Source organism: Haemaphysalis longicornis, unplaced genomic scaffold (assembly GCF_048455015.1).
Source record: "Haemaphysalis longicornis isolate Haplotype H1 unplaced genomic scaffold, Haemaphysalis longicornis Haplotype H1 scaffold_16, whole genome shotgun sequence".
Taxonomy (NCBI): Eukaryota; Metazoa; Arthropoda; class Arachnida; order Ixodida; family Ixodidae; genus Haemaphysalis; species Haemaphysalis longicornis.
Window position 1 is genome coordinate 5,506,649 of NW_027526266.1, and position 14,731 is coordinate 5,521,379.

General features: G+C 49.5%; 1 pseudogene; it reads left to right on the forward strand.

The window, feature by feature from the left end:
• The first annotated feature begins 1,187 nt into the window (after positions 1–1,187).
• LOC144166202 (uncharacterized) lies at positions 1,188–14,282 on the forward strand (annotated as a pseudogene).
• The last annotated feature ends 449 nt before the right edge of the window (positions 14,283–14,731 follow it).

The following is a 14,731-nucleotide window of genomic DNA, read 5'->3' on the forward strand; positions in this document are numbered from 1 at the left end:
CCGCGCACGCATAAACCAGTAATCGGCCATGTGCGCGTGCTTTTAAGTGACAGAGGCAGATTACAATGTCATCTCAAAGCAACCTGAAGAAGTGATATTGGCTCCCCCTTGGCGTCCCAACCGGGAAAGTTGCTATTCATCCAGGAGGGATTCACCGCTACTGGACAAGCTGAACTTTACGCGGTGACGGCAGCGCCAGCAGCTTTCCGTTGTTTTTGCGCCCGTCACCGCTTGTTTTAAGTGCGAATGCACTTTATAAGCGACCGCAAACCATCCAGCGGCGGCGGCGGCGGCGGCGGCGTCCGCAGTGCTCCTCTATATTTAGAAAAGAAACAGCATCCGGCGCCAGGTTTCGATCCGAGGACTTTGCGGCCGCAGCGCGACGCTCTACCGACCAAGCCACGGACGCGACGCTGATATCAGTGTAAGTGACGCGCCTTATGTCTTTAACGCTTTCAAACTACGTCGTCAGCGGCGTGCGTTGGCGACTCAGCGGCGTTATAGCGGCTTGATAACTGCATGGTGTACACGTGATACTACAAACCCGATGGAAGAGATGGAAGAGAAGGCGGCGAGGCGGTGGGCTGCGGGGGCCGAGCGCAAGCGCCGCAAACGGGCCGACAACCGTGCATTCGCACTTTCACATTCTCCCCCTCGGGGAAATGCGGGGGAATTTTTAGGCTAAGGCTTCATATTTGCTTTTTGTGCTGGAATGTTTCCCGTGCTGCGGAAAGTGAGCTCCTGCATCTCGCGCCGATCCACCGTGCCTGGCGCCTGTATTGAACCACGTGTCAGTGACGTCACAGTTGGTACTGAAACCGCTGCAAAACAAACGAAGAGGCTTTTTCTTGCTATCCTATCGCTTGCACTGCCATGGCCTCATTTCTTTCGCAGATCACGGACTTATAACCGCGTGAGCCACTACGACATGGTGTCACAAGTTGTGTAATCCGACCACCTTTAAGGCCATCGAAAAAAAAAGAGCCATAGAGACGTCAGCACAAAAAGTGACTGCAATGGGTACTGCACTACCACCACCCCCGCCTGGCCTTCAGTAGCTCCCCCCGCTGGACTTTGACACTACCTCGGAGTGGCCGGTATGCATACACCACTTCGACGACTATCGATATGCGTCGGGCCTGAATGAGCGCTCAGAGGAGGCGCCAGTACACACTCTGCTCTACACCATGGGGCGGCCAACAAGGGACATCTTTTCTAACTTCAATCTTTGTGTAGAAGACTCGAAGAAGATTTAGGTGGTCAAAAAAGTTCGACGAGCACGTCATCAAATAGACCAACGTGGTTTACGATAGCGCTTGCTTTCAGAAGCGGCACCAGAAGCCAGGTGAGTCTATTGGCCAGTTTGTGGCGGCTCTACACGTCTTGGCGGAAAAATGCGACTTCGGAGAATTCAAGCAATGGCTCATTATAAATCGGTTCGTCGTGAGCCTGAGGGGCGAACAACGTTCCGAGTTGCTCCAAATGAATCCGAAGTTGTCTCTCGCGACAGCTCTGGCGAAGGCCCGACGGAAAGAGACAGTTAAGCAGGAACAAGCAGAGCTTCGCAACTTCAACGAGGTTCGCCACAACACTCCGTGCAAGCCTTGTCACGACTTCTACGTCGAAGCAGTGGCCCACTGCAGGAACCCACACCGCAGAGAGGAACCCCGGCCGACTCCAGCTCGTTCCGATGGACAGTGCATCTTCTGCGGCGGCCACTCGCACCCAAGGACAGAATGCCCAGTCAGGACACATAAGTGCTTCAACTGTGGCGTAAAGGGCTATTTGGCAAGGTGTGCCTCAAAAAGAATTCTCCAGGCTACCAACGAAAGGTATGAGTGTCATCCGTACAAAAAGGACACTGGGGAAATTTCACTAGGCGAGGTCGAATCGCCTGGTGCCAAGGCACGTTACGTTCACGTATTGGTTAATGCAGTGCCGGATTTTGCAAAGGTTGACTCAGGGGCAGAGGTTTCCGTAATTCCAGCATCGTTTCCTGGACTTCCCACGAGGTTAGAAAACGCTGACGAGATTTTGACAGGCGCAAGTGGTGACCGACTAAATGTTCAGGGCAAGTTTCAAGTAGACATATTTTGTAAGGGACAAACTTCTCGCCAAACATGTTATGCCGTCAGTCCTTTGCGCCATGTACTGCTGGGTTTGCCAACTATCGAAGCATTTGGAGTTAAGTTCACTGACTCTGTCGCTCAGCAAAACTCTGACTACGAGGTTTTGTGCCCTCAGGTTTTTGACAACTTACGCACTATGCCCAGGAAAAATACAATCAGGCTCAAACCGGACGCAGTCCCATTTTCAATAAGCGCACCACGCAGGATTCTCATACCGCTTCAGGAACCGGTAAAGCGGGAGCTTGATAAGATGGAACGAATGGGCGTTATTCGGCCAGTAGAAGAGCCAAACGAATGGTGTGCCTCCATTGTTCCCGTTCAAAAGCCCTCGAGAGACGTAAGGATCTGTGTAGACCTTACGCAGTTGAACAAGTTTGTCTTACGAGAAAGGTATACCTAGCCCAGTGTAGACCAAGCACTAGGCTCGCTTGCCGGTGCCAAGTGGTTTTCCAAACTAGACGCGAATTCCGGCTTCCATCAGGTCAGACTTAGCAAGGCCTCAGAACTACTGACCACGTGGCTTACGCCGTTTGGGCGGTACTGTTTCACTCGGTTGGCGTTTGGAATTACTTCAGCCCCAGAGTATTTTCAGAGGAGACTGTCAAAAATCCTGGCGGGCCTTCCTGGCGTCGTTAACCTGATGGATGATATCCTCATATTTGGCGACAGCAAAAAATAACATGACTCTAGGCTATGGAATGGCTTAACTAGGTTGACCCATTATAACGTAACGCTAAACAAGGCAAAGTTGCATTTGGGGCATTAAGCATCAGCCTTTTGGGGTAATTTGTAAGTGAGGAAGGCCTACAGCCGGATCTGGCTAAACTCAGGGACATTAAAGAGCCGAAGGCAACCCGGATATATCACAGTTGCGCCCCTGGTCGGCGACTCTGGCTAGTTTCGGTTTCCGAAATTGTGGCAATGCTATCGGTAGGGTGCTGCGGCGTGGCTGTTCCCTTCCCTCAGCGTTTCTTTCTTTCCACACCGTGCATGCTTCGCGCCTCCCCACGCATGCGCAACAGCTCACCGGCGCCAATATTTTTTTTCTTTCTCTCGGCGCCCGCGGCAGACCAGTTCGGTGTGCGCGTAAGCGAGCTGGCGTGCGGCGTGCCTCCACGGGCTGAAAGTTTCGCTGCGTTATAAAATACATTCGAATGTATTCTAAATATGGGGCCACGGAGGCAGGAGCGTCACCATTCCTGCGCAGCTCTGTGGTGCAACAACTCCAGGCCAAACAGTCCGGCCAGGTTTCTCGTCTTCGCCAAAGATGACAGGTAAGCAAATTAGCTGGGTACACGCTATGGTAATTTCCAAAAAATCCGACCGATGGCACTCTTTTGTTTTTAAAATACTTCGCGGTTGCAACGGGAAGGTTTTGAGACATGTCAGTCGTCTTGAAGTGGAAACTAATTTGCAAATATATCCCAGCCTTGCAGGTACAGCCGTGAGCTGAAGTTAACGGACCACGGGAGCGGTGCCCAAAACTAATCGCTGCGCCGTCTGGTTGCGCGGCGTCTGCAGTCGAGACCGCGTACAGCGCAGGCGCGGCCTAGCAGTACAGTACGCATGCCGCTATCGCTCGCTTCTTCGCAATTGTCTCACGCTCCGATAAAATGACGCCAGGGCAACCGCTTTGACAAGGTTTTGACAAATACTGCGGTGTTTAGGTATGTACTGCATTGCTTTATGAAACTTGGCTTGCCGTATGCGGCATATGTGCCATTTCGCAATTGCTCGGGAAAATCCAGATTGGCATTTTTTTTCAGGTTCGAGGCTCCGACACATACATTTAATGTTCAAAAACTACATTGCGATACGAGATGCCTATTGAACCACGCCTTGAATGCCCATCGACCATCGAAGCGCATGCAAACTACATTTTTCTATTAGACTTATTTGCAATTGAAAACATCATTGACAATTCTTGCGCACTTCTGTGACACGAGTTGAAATTGAAGGATTTGATCCAAAGAGTGGTCGTTCCGTCGATGATTGAAGATAAAAAGATTACTAGCCTATGGTGTACGGTATGCGGCAAACAAACGACAGTACACTTCAAAACAGCCAAGTTTATTTACACGTATTATTTTACAAAGCATTGCACAGGGCGGGCCGTCGTTCTCAGATGGGAATCCGCAGAAAAGAAAAAGGAACGTGAAGACACTTCGGACTCTGTGGGTCCCTCCGCGATACTCCCAAATTCCTTTTTTTTCCCCAAACCCTGCCATGAACTAAAAAAAGTGGATTTGCCGCATGACATGTTTGAATAACGCCTCCGCACATAACAAACTTTAAAGCTGGCTTTTTGAAAAACGTATCAATTATGCAGAAAAGCCACACTCAAAAGGCGGGCATGGAGATATGTGTATGAGCGACTTTGGCTGCAAGGGTTAATTGTGCGACAATAGGATACGTATCACCGTATTTCATCGTGGGGTCCCCCACCACTTTTACAAGCCCAGAAGGAGTCTTCGGCGCGCTACCGACCGAGTACCACTAGCATAAAATTCATAGGTCACAAATCCCAAGCCCTGCGGGCAGCTAGCCCTATTTCCTTCACAACGCCATACCCTTAAATTTAATTACAAAAGTCCCCCCCCCCCAAAGAGACGTCACAGCAGAGAGTGACGAGGACCTATCAATTAGTCAATACTAGGCCGCTGAGCGACCACAAAGGCAGTCAATTAGGGTGTACACAAATAGCCATGGGACCCAACTCTGTCTCTCTCGTGCGGAAATTTGAAGGCGTTTATCAATATCACGCTACCGAACAAACAACAAGACAACAGATCTCAACTGAGAAACTTCACTACTTAACAAAAAAAACTCGGGTTCTCCGTATAAATCCCCAGCCATGCAATGCACGCCAAAAATTAAGCTCTGCGCAGAAGATTACCTTCTTTGATTGCCGGCGCCAGTATTCTAAGAAGACGGGCTGAACACGCATTACAAAAGAGCCATCACTCACTCCGCAAATATATCAAAACAAGCAAAATAGTCGGTACACCATCTTGAGCTAAGAGAAAGCACCCACGTTGGTTGGCCATTTTTTTCGGATGCATTTGCTGCAATGTTTTCCCGCTGCGACCTTGTGATACTGAAAAAAAAAAAGGCTACGAGCCCAACGCAGACACAGTACGCTGTGTGTAACAGCGAAGCACCACTCCCGCATATCAGATGAGTCGCATCGTTTTCAATGATAGGGCGGTGCCCGGCAGTGTTCCTCTAACTGCTCGGCGTGATTCCCCTGGCGCTGATTTTTCGAAGCAAGAAGCAGTCGCGAAGGAGTGAGCGATAGCGGCGTGTGTGCTGTACTGCTAGGTTGCGCCTGCGCTGTGCGCGGTCTCGACAGCAGACGCCGCGCAACCAGACGGCGCAGCGATTAGTTTTGGCCACCGCTCCCGCGGTACGTTTACTTCAGCTCACGGCTGTACATAAAGTTTTATTAGAAGTAAACGCGCGTTCCGCGCGCACACTCTTGCTCGAAAGGTGTATTTGAGGCGGCATTGCCGTGTTATGATTGCCTTAGTAACTGCTTGAACGTCTATTCAGGATTCTTATCAATGCATTTTTATTGTTGTTTCATGGGTGGGTTTGAGTCTTTGTTGGGGACCCAAGTCGAGGAAGGTTTGAGAGTTCATTGGACGTTTCCTCTGGTGAATCTCCTCAAACCCTCCAAAGCCATCACGCTGCACCTGCTCACAAAGAAGGCAAGCTCAACTGTACGCTCTTGTTGTCATTGACTGCGTACCTATTACCACGGCGATTGTTGGCGTGGCCCTGAGGTGTGCCCTGACCAATTCTTCCTGTGCCATTTTGCTCCAAAAACAGATATTTGCGGCAAAACTGCTGCCAAGCGTTGCTTCAGTGCTCCGAAAAATGTGGCGTAATACCCCGGTGCCACTCGATTCGCACAGGGATCAGTGGAAGGCCAAGCCGAAATACATGCGTTGTCTGTGGCGACCATTGCAAGCGTTTTGCTCATTAAAAACAAAAACAAAAAAAAAACAAAGTAGCATTGGCGGCTTTGCTCTTCCATCTAACGTGCGCGCCCGCGCCTTGTCATCTTATCGCAAGTGGGCTTGCTGTTCCTTAGTTCTAACTTAAAATCGTCATGCCGTATCGGAGAGGATGCGATAATAGGCGCGGCCTAGACATGAGCTAGAGAGTAGCTTGTGACAACCTAGCCGATATCTGCAAGTGTATGAGCACGGTACATTAGGCTCACAATACAGGGACGGTTTTTTTCTGCTCGTCTTCTCCCTCCCCTCCGCCGCCCCCGGTAATGGGACTGTTCACGGGCCATTAAAACAAAAGTCGGTGCGTTCAATTTGTGTTGCGATTGTGTTCTTTGCTATACGACGTGGTTGCGCATTATTTTTGTACGCAGATATAACCCAGCAGTGAGTGGTCAATAGTGCGGTTATTATGTTGCAACAGTTTTTTCTCGCTGCATTTTGTTGGTGTGAACATAATTTCTCGGCAGTGTATGCAGGTTAATGGCAGGGTTAACGCTTTCTTTCAGAGTTTGCGTTAACTGCCAAAAATGCAGGCCTTGAAGCATACCTGTGCGGGCTTTCTTTTAATTTACAGGTTCCCGACTACTGTGTCTCTGAACCGAAACGAATTTCTTGAATGTCAAAGAATATTCCTGTCTCGAGGCGAGCCCAAGAAATAAGTGTACATTGAGTGGACGGTCCAGCCAAGTTCTTTTGTTCTCCCGCCGAAATGTGCGCGAAAAAAATCTGTATAGTGACTAAAACTTTCGAAGTTCTGCTTGCGTAATCAGTTATTGTGGACCTAAATGTGCATCGCGCACGTTTTTTTATTCCTATTGTGCAATGTCGTATGCCTAAATTTGCATGTCATAATTTTGCTTAGAGTCCAATAGTGTGTTCATAACATGTACGTGCAATATATGAGTGTGGTGCATGTTTCTTCATGACTTGGAATCAAAGATTTCCTGATATAAATTTCGAATAAAAGAAAACCGAAAGGAGGAGCAGGAAGTGGTTGTTGGGGGGGGGGGGGAGGGGGGATAGAGGCCGGTAGCTGTCTGGCGTTTCGCCGACACCTCAACCGGCGGAACGGAAGCGAGAGGGGGGGGAGTAAAAAGAGTGGATGGGGAGGGATGGATGAAGAGAGGGAGAATATTAGTTCGGCACGCGACTCTTTTTTGTAGCACGCACCCGTCCCTGCAGACAGGGGAAACGCGCGGCACATAATAACCCGCCCAGGGAACATCACCACGAACCCAGGGGTGCGCCAGGAAACGATCAGAACCCCGGTAAGTGGGTCACGAGATTAGGTCACTGTGAAGGTGAGCACATGGTTTGTGAGGGCCTCGAGTGGCGCGAGCGCAAGACCGGATGGTAGCCGAGGGGGTAACTACGCCTGTGCCGCCGCCGCCGCCGCAACAGTCGCTAGGTCTGAACTGAAAATAATGTTTGTGTAACGCTCCAATTATATCGCCACAACGACAACTATTCGACACCAGAAAGCGCACTATTACCTACATGTTTTCTTCGTTCAAATATTAAACGCGTTACTGCACACACATGCCAAACGACGGGTGGCGGCCAGTCCGAGGCATCGCCGCCACTCGTACAACTTTCGCGCCTGGTGCCATTGCCGAGCGGCCCATGAGCCACCGCCGGCGCGAAATTTGGGCGAGCGTCGGTTGCTGCGGCCAGCGGCGCGGCCCGGGCCCCGGCTGCCGCGGAAAAAATGAGGTCAGCAGCGTCTGCGACGTCACCAACCCCCTTTCACCCCTCTCCTCTCGTTGCCATGACGATAAATGCAACGTTTTTCACACGCCACGTACCACTAGGTGAGGATTTGGCGCTGTTGGCGCGAATTGCGCTGGGACCACGGTGGATGCTACAGAGGCCGCCCGTTTTCGCGCAGTGCTCTGGGCGTGGCCAATCACCGATGCCGTTTTTTGCCCACCTTAGCGCAAACCACTGCCCCACTACGGGCGGTTTTTCAGAAACAGGATGATTGGGTTCGGGGTCCAGCTGAGAACACTGCTTTCAATAGCTTGAATGCTCTTATGTCCTCGGCAAAATGTATGGCCATGTACGATCCCCGACTTCCCACGATTCTTTCGGCCCTTTTCGTTTGGTATAGCTGCCATCCTTTTTCAAATACAATCTAATGGCGAGCGCCGCCGGGTAGCGTTCGCTTCAAGGCCATTGACCAAAACCGAGCAGCGCTATGCGCAAGTCGAAAAGGAAGCACTACCGTTTACATGGGCTGCCGCAATATTCGACGAATATATATGAGGTATTGATGTGACGTTCGAAACAGACCACAAACCTCTGGTTTCGTTGCTCAGTAAAATGCCTATCGATTTGTTGACGCCAAGGTTGCAGCGCTTCAGAATGAGGCTGATGCGATATCAGCTCCATATTGTGTATGTTCCCGGCAAAAGCTTGATAACGGCGGACGCTCTTTCGCGCGTGCCGATGGAAGCAGATAAACTCGCCGGTGAACTAACCGTCTCGGAAGTGTCGTCGTTTGTTAGATGTTGTGTTCAAGGGCTTCAAACTGGCAATAACTTTGTTAACAGAACACGTAATGCTGAAAAGACTGACGTTGTTTGTCAAGACTTTCTGAGGTTGTGTCGCCAAGGCTGGCCGAAAACAATAAAAACTTCCTTCCTATCTGGTTTACTACTGGCAGGAACGGGCAGTAATTGCCGCATTCAATGGCATATTCCTAAAGGGGTCTAGATTGGTAGTACCTCAAAGCCTAAGATAAGAAGTACTAGCAAAGCTAAATGTTGGGTATCAGGGCATCTAAAAGACAAGAGCATTGGCGAAGGAATTAGTCTGGTGTCCAGGCCACGGCGAACAATTGGCACGGCAAGTAAAAGAATATGGTACATGTGCGCGCTTCGTCACACCGAGCTGTGAGCCTTTGATCTCAATCTTAACGCCACGTTTCGCGTGGGAACGAGTTGGCGTCGACTTATTTTCATTAACAACTGTCATTTCTTGTCGTAGTCGACTACCTGTCAGGGTTTCCGGCAGAAGCCCTCCTTCACTCAACAAAAACTGGTGCGGTAATAGAAAGGCTAGAAAGTATTTTTGCACATCATGGCATTCCGGAGACCGTGGTGACGGATAACGGACCGCAGTTTTCTTGTACAGAAAAACTGTGTTGGTGCGGGCTTGTTGGTACGTAACTGAATAAAAAAAAACAGCGCTAAAACGGGACAAAAGAACGTGGAAGCAACTTGTCACGTTCTTTTGTCCCGTTTTAGCGCTGTTTTTTCTATATTCTTGTACAGAGTTGGAGAAGTATGCGGATGATCATGGCTTTTGTCACGTCACTTCAAGCCCTAGGTACCCTCAGGCTAATGGGGAAGTAGAACGAACGATGCAAACAATTAGGCGCCTGATACTCAAATCCAAGGACCTATACCTGGCTCTGCTTGCCTGGAAGGCAACACCATGTATCCTCGGCTCTAGCCCAACGGAAATCTTCACGGGCCGGCGACCTCGGACAAGAGTTCTAATGTCACCGCAACTGCGTGATCCAGTGAACCCCCGTTAGTTGCTCTTGCGGCCAGAGACATAGCCATCAAGAACTTGCAAGCCCAGCACTACAGCAAACGCCACAGAGCCAGGGAATTGGATAAACTAACACCAGGTGAATGTACGTGGGTAACTGACACAAAAACTAGAGGAAAGGTGCTAGCGTCGGTCGCCACTCTACGTTCCTATGTAATACGAACCGAGGAAGGGGTTACGCTTCGACATAACGGACGAATGCTGAACCGCTTGCCACAACAGGGCAAGCGTGAAGGCAGCTACACGTTTCCAACTGAAAGCGAGTCAGCCGAATTGGTTTCCACTGAAAGGGAGCCACCCACCGCATCATCTTCAGCGTCAGTGCCTCCAAATTCAGAAGCTGGGATTTCAACGTACATACCGTCAGCTTCAGTGACTGTGACCAGGTCTGATAGAGTAGTTAGGCGACCAGTTCGCTACGGTACTGATGAATGCGATTTCTTTCGTGGTTTGTCACCACTAAGGGTTCTTGATTTTGTTTATAAGTTGGGGATCTAAATGCCACGCTCAAATAAAAAAAAGAAACGCTTTTCTATTGTGAAAAAGGGGGGATGTGCTGAAATGTTTGCCGTGCCGCTGAAAGTGCACTCCTGCATGACGTGCCGATCCACCGTGCCTGGCGCCTGTATGGAACCACTTGTCAGTAGCGTCACAGTTGCTACTTAAACCGCTGCGAAATAAACGGCGGGGCTTTTCTTGCTTGCCTATCGCCTCTACTGCCGTCGCCTCCTTTCTTTCGCCGATCACGCACTGTAGCGGCGGGTGCCGCTATGACCCTCTTCTTCCTCCAAACAAACGGCATCCATACGCCTCATAGCGATTAAAAACCTGAAAACCATTCAGCTCTATTCTCGCGTACAAACATTTGGCGGCCCATTTCCCTTCCCCATTGTTGGCATCTTACTGCCTGCGTAAGAGTTCTGTGTAACACAGTAACCCACATCCACAACTCTCTCGATTAAGTAGGACAACCTACTAACTGCATTCAGCCAATAAATTTCGACATTTAAATCTACCTCCCGCGCAAACGGGATTTCATCGGTAGCAGCACGAAGCCTAGCTTTGTGTGCACGTCCCCCTTTTTCCACCCACAAACCATGCACGCATAAACCGCCAACCGGTGATGGCGAATTACATAAGAAAAATGCCGTTCGGAAGGCCTTCCAAGCTGGTAATAACAATGGCCTCAGTGATCACGCCGTCGTTCCAACTGGGCTAGTTTCTGTTAAACCGGGAAGGATTCGCTGCTATGTGGCAAATGGGAATTTGTGCAGAAAAGGTGTCGGTAGGTTTAGATTGATTGAGGGTGCAGCTCTTTGGCAGCCGTTACCCAAGCTTCGCGGGAGAAGCATCTACCTATGTCCTCGTAACCGCGGTAACCGCGTGAGCGAACGCAGCAGCGACAAAAGAAAGAAAACAGGGAGGAACGTCCAGCGAAGGGTGAGGTGCAGTACGATACGTGCGGATAAGGCGTCATGAGTCTCATTGCCGTTCCCTCACACGTCTCATACATCGCCACGAAGGAGTGCGCTCCCCTGAAACTTTCTCCAGACGCTGTTCCATTCTCCGCTAATCCAAACAACGTGACATTTGTGCGGGAGGTTCAAACGCGATTTGAAACATGCTGGTCAGGGGTGGCGCCGTCCTGCGTGGTAGCAGCAGAGTAGCGCTGCCGTGCGTTCGCTGATCACATGAGCACTTCCTGCGACGCAGCAGAAGTGTGCGCGGCCGAGAAGACTGCAGCTCGCCCTGTGCACACATTTCCTGTTATGGAATATAGTAGTCAGTGCATTTCTTTACACCCATCTGTGCTTCTGTTTATTTTGTGCATTTACATAATAAACGTGCTATCACCATTAGCTACCGATTGCGCAACTTGCCAGAGGGACATCGGTGGAGGCGAGCGGAAACATAGTTGTAAAATAGGTATCAGCGATGGTGAGCAGGAGTCTCGGAGGGGCGTCGAGTAAATCGATGATACCGCAATGAAAACGTGGGGGTTAGAAACATACGGCATTGCCGTAAAGAATTGCCATGTGCTTCTGCTGCACGAATACTTGTGTTTACGTTACAAGATCTACTTGCTTCAAACTTTGGTCAATGCGCAGCACAATACAACAAAGTGAGAGTTTTTGATGCATCAATGGGAAAACTCGGAAGCCCCATTTTTATCCTACAGATAGAAATACAGCAACATTCCCGTTTTCGTGTCCTGCTTTTATTGAATTGTGAGTAAGGCAAATCAAACTAAACCGATCTAGGGGCCATGGTGCTATAACATCACAATGAGTGTATTTGAATGCGTATAAAAAGAAGACTCCATGCAGTCACTTCGTTCCTAATTTTCTTCGAGACAGGAAATAAAATTGATGGATGGTTTCAAAAGAGATTAGTTGTGGATGTATCATTAAAAACCGGTGTAAAGTAATCGTAATCCATTGATGTGATTTAGGAGGCATGTAGAAGGTCTACATCATTTTGCTTGTGCGCTAAGCACCATCTGTCGCACTCTGCATAAAGACTCTGAACAGGACTAGTATGGAATGCGCCACATGAGAGGCGAAGCCCCAGGCAGCACTGGGTCATCAATTTCAGGGGCTGTTTTCGTGGCTGACCAATAACCAACACTTGTGTAGTCCAACCGATCCCTACCTATGCAGCGTAAAGGCGAAGCAGCAGTTCTGTAACTGCACCGTGTGATTTGTGAGATAGAACTTTTAGAATATTCATGGAATGTATGTTAGGGATGAATATTAGTTTTTTTTCAAACAACACAGCCAAAAATTCGTGTTCCCTTTTTAGAAGAATCGCGTCACCATTCAGTTTTTGTCAGGATCAGGCCGGAATCTGCGCCTTTTTGAGCAGACAACAGATGTACATTTGCAGGATTAAGCTTGAAACCATTTTTATCTCACTCATGGGATTGACTAAAAATAGCATTCTTTCATCTGTGAAAACAACTAAGAAAAAGCATTCTGCGAGCTGCAAAAACGCCTGCAAAGTCCACCCGTCCTCGCTCATTTCGACGAAAACGCCCAAACAGAAATGCACACTGACGCCAAGGATATAGGCTTGGGCGCTGTCCTCGTCCAAAAGCAAAGTGGTTGCGAAAGGGTAATCGCTTATGCCAAGCGTGGTCTGTCGAAGGAGGAGAAAACTACTCTACCTCTAAGAAAGCATTCCTGGCTATTATAAGGGTGGTTTCAAAATTTCGGCCATACGTTTAATAAAGACCATACAAGGTTGTGACAGACCACCATGCGCTGTGTTGGCACGCCAATTTGAAGGACCCTTCTGCTCGTCTTGGGCGGTGGATCTTGCGCATGCAGGAGCTCGACGTTACAGTCGTCTATAAATCAGTCAGAAACACTCCGACGCCGACTGCCTGTCCAGCACCACCCGACCCCCACCACAAGACTCTGATGAAGACAGCGCGTTCTTCGGAATCGTAATGGAGAGCGACCTAGCCGCCCCGCAGCGTGCCGACCCCGACTTACGCCTAATAATCGATTACATCAAGGGATGCAACGTCGCCGTTCCTAGGACTTTCAAACGCAACTTACCAGCATTCACCGTTACAAACTCTATCTTCGTGAAGAATTTCAGCCCCGGAACAAGAACGGAGTACCTTCTTGTAATACCCGCAGACCTTCGTGACGAAATTTTGGAAGCGTGCCACGACGACCCGTCTTCCGCACATCTCGGCACAGCTCGCAGTATTGGAAAAATCAAGGCAAGATATTACTGGCCCCACTTTACCTCTGACGTCACCCACTACATCTGGAGCTGTCGTGACGGCCAACGACGGAAACCTCCCCTGACCAGGCCCGCCAGACTTCTGCAGCTGTTTGGCGTCCCATTGAGGCCTTCCCAGCATATTGGAATGGACCTTTTGTGCCCGTTCTCTAAGTCATGATATAAAAACAAGTCGATTTGCGTAGCAACAGAATACATGACGCGCTACGCAGAGACCGCTGCTCTTCCGAGGGGGACTGCCCAAGAAGTCGCAAGGTTCTTCATAGGTCAAGTTGTGCTGCAACATGGAACCCCTGAAGTTCTAATCACGGACCGCAGAACGGCGTTTACATCTGAGCTGATGCAAGGAATCTTACGCTACACCAAAACAGATTACTGAAGAACGACGGCCTACCACCGCCAAACGAACAGACTAACGGAACGTTTAAACACGAAAATTGCTAATATGCTGTCCATGTACGTCGATGTTGAACAGAAAACCTGGGACGAAGTGCTCCCATATGTCACGTTTGCGTACAGCACGGCTATCCAAGAAGCTACACAGATGACTACGTTCGAGCATGTCTTCGGAAGACGGCCGACTGCGATACTTGATGCCATGCTTCAGCATGTAGAAGACGACGACCTCAACCTCGACGTCCATGGATACTTTCAGCGTGCGGAGGAGGCCCGCCAGGTCGCCCGAGGGCGTACAACTGACCTGCAGCGGGTGGATGCCGGCCGTACAACCTCCGACGCCGAGACGACCAAGGAGATCGTCAACCAACCAAGGAGATCGTCTGTGGGTTTGGACTCCCATCCGACGACGCCGACTGACTGAGAAGCTTCTACGACGCTATTTTGGACCCTACGAGATTCTATGTCGTTTGTGCCAACTTACCTACGAATTCATCCCCCATGGTGATTCCTGCACATCACGACGACGCACGCGACCAGATGTCGTTCCTGTGGTTCGCGTAAAATCTTTCTACGCACGATGACCGACCTTTTTTTATTTTTTCTTACTGCCGCTTATGTTAGCATCGGCTCGATGCATTCTTAGAGGGGGGTTAAAGCCGCAAACCATGCATTGGGTTCGTTTATTTATGTTTTGCTCGTGATCGGTTTTCTGATATGCCACAATTCTCAGAGGAGTGACGAATCACACATTTTATGGGCCTTGTTTAGAGATGCGTGCTGAGGTGCTTGAAAATATTACACGATAGAAAATGTTTTTAAGATTGACTTCAATTTCGCTCAGTATATATAAAAAATATAACTATCTCTCGA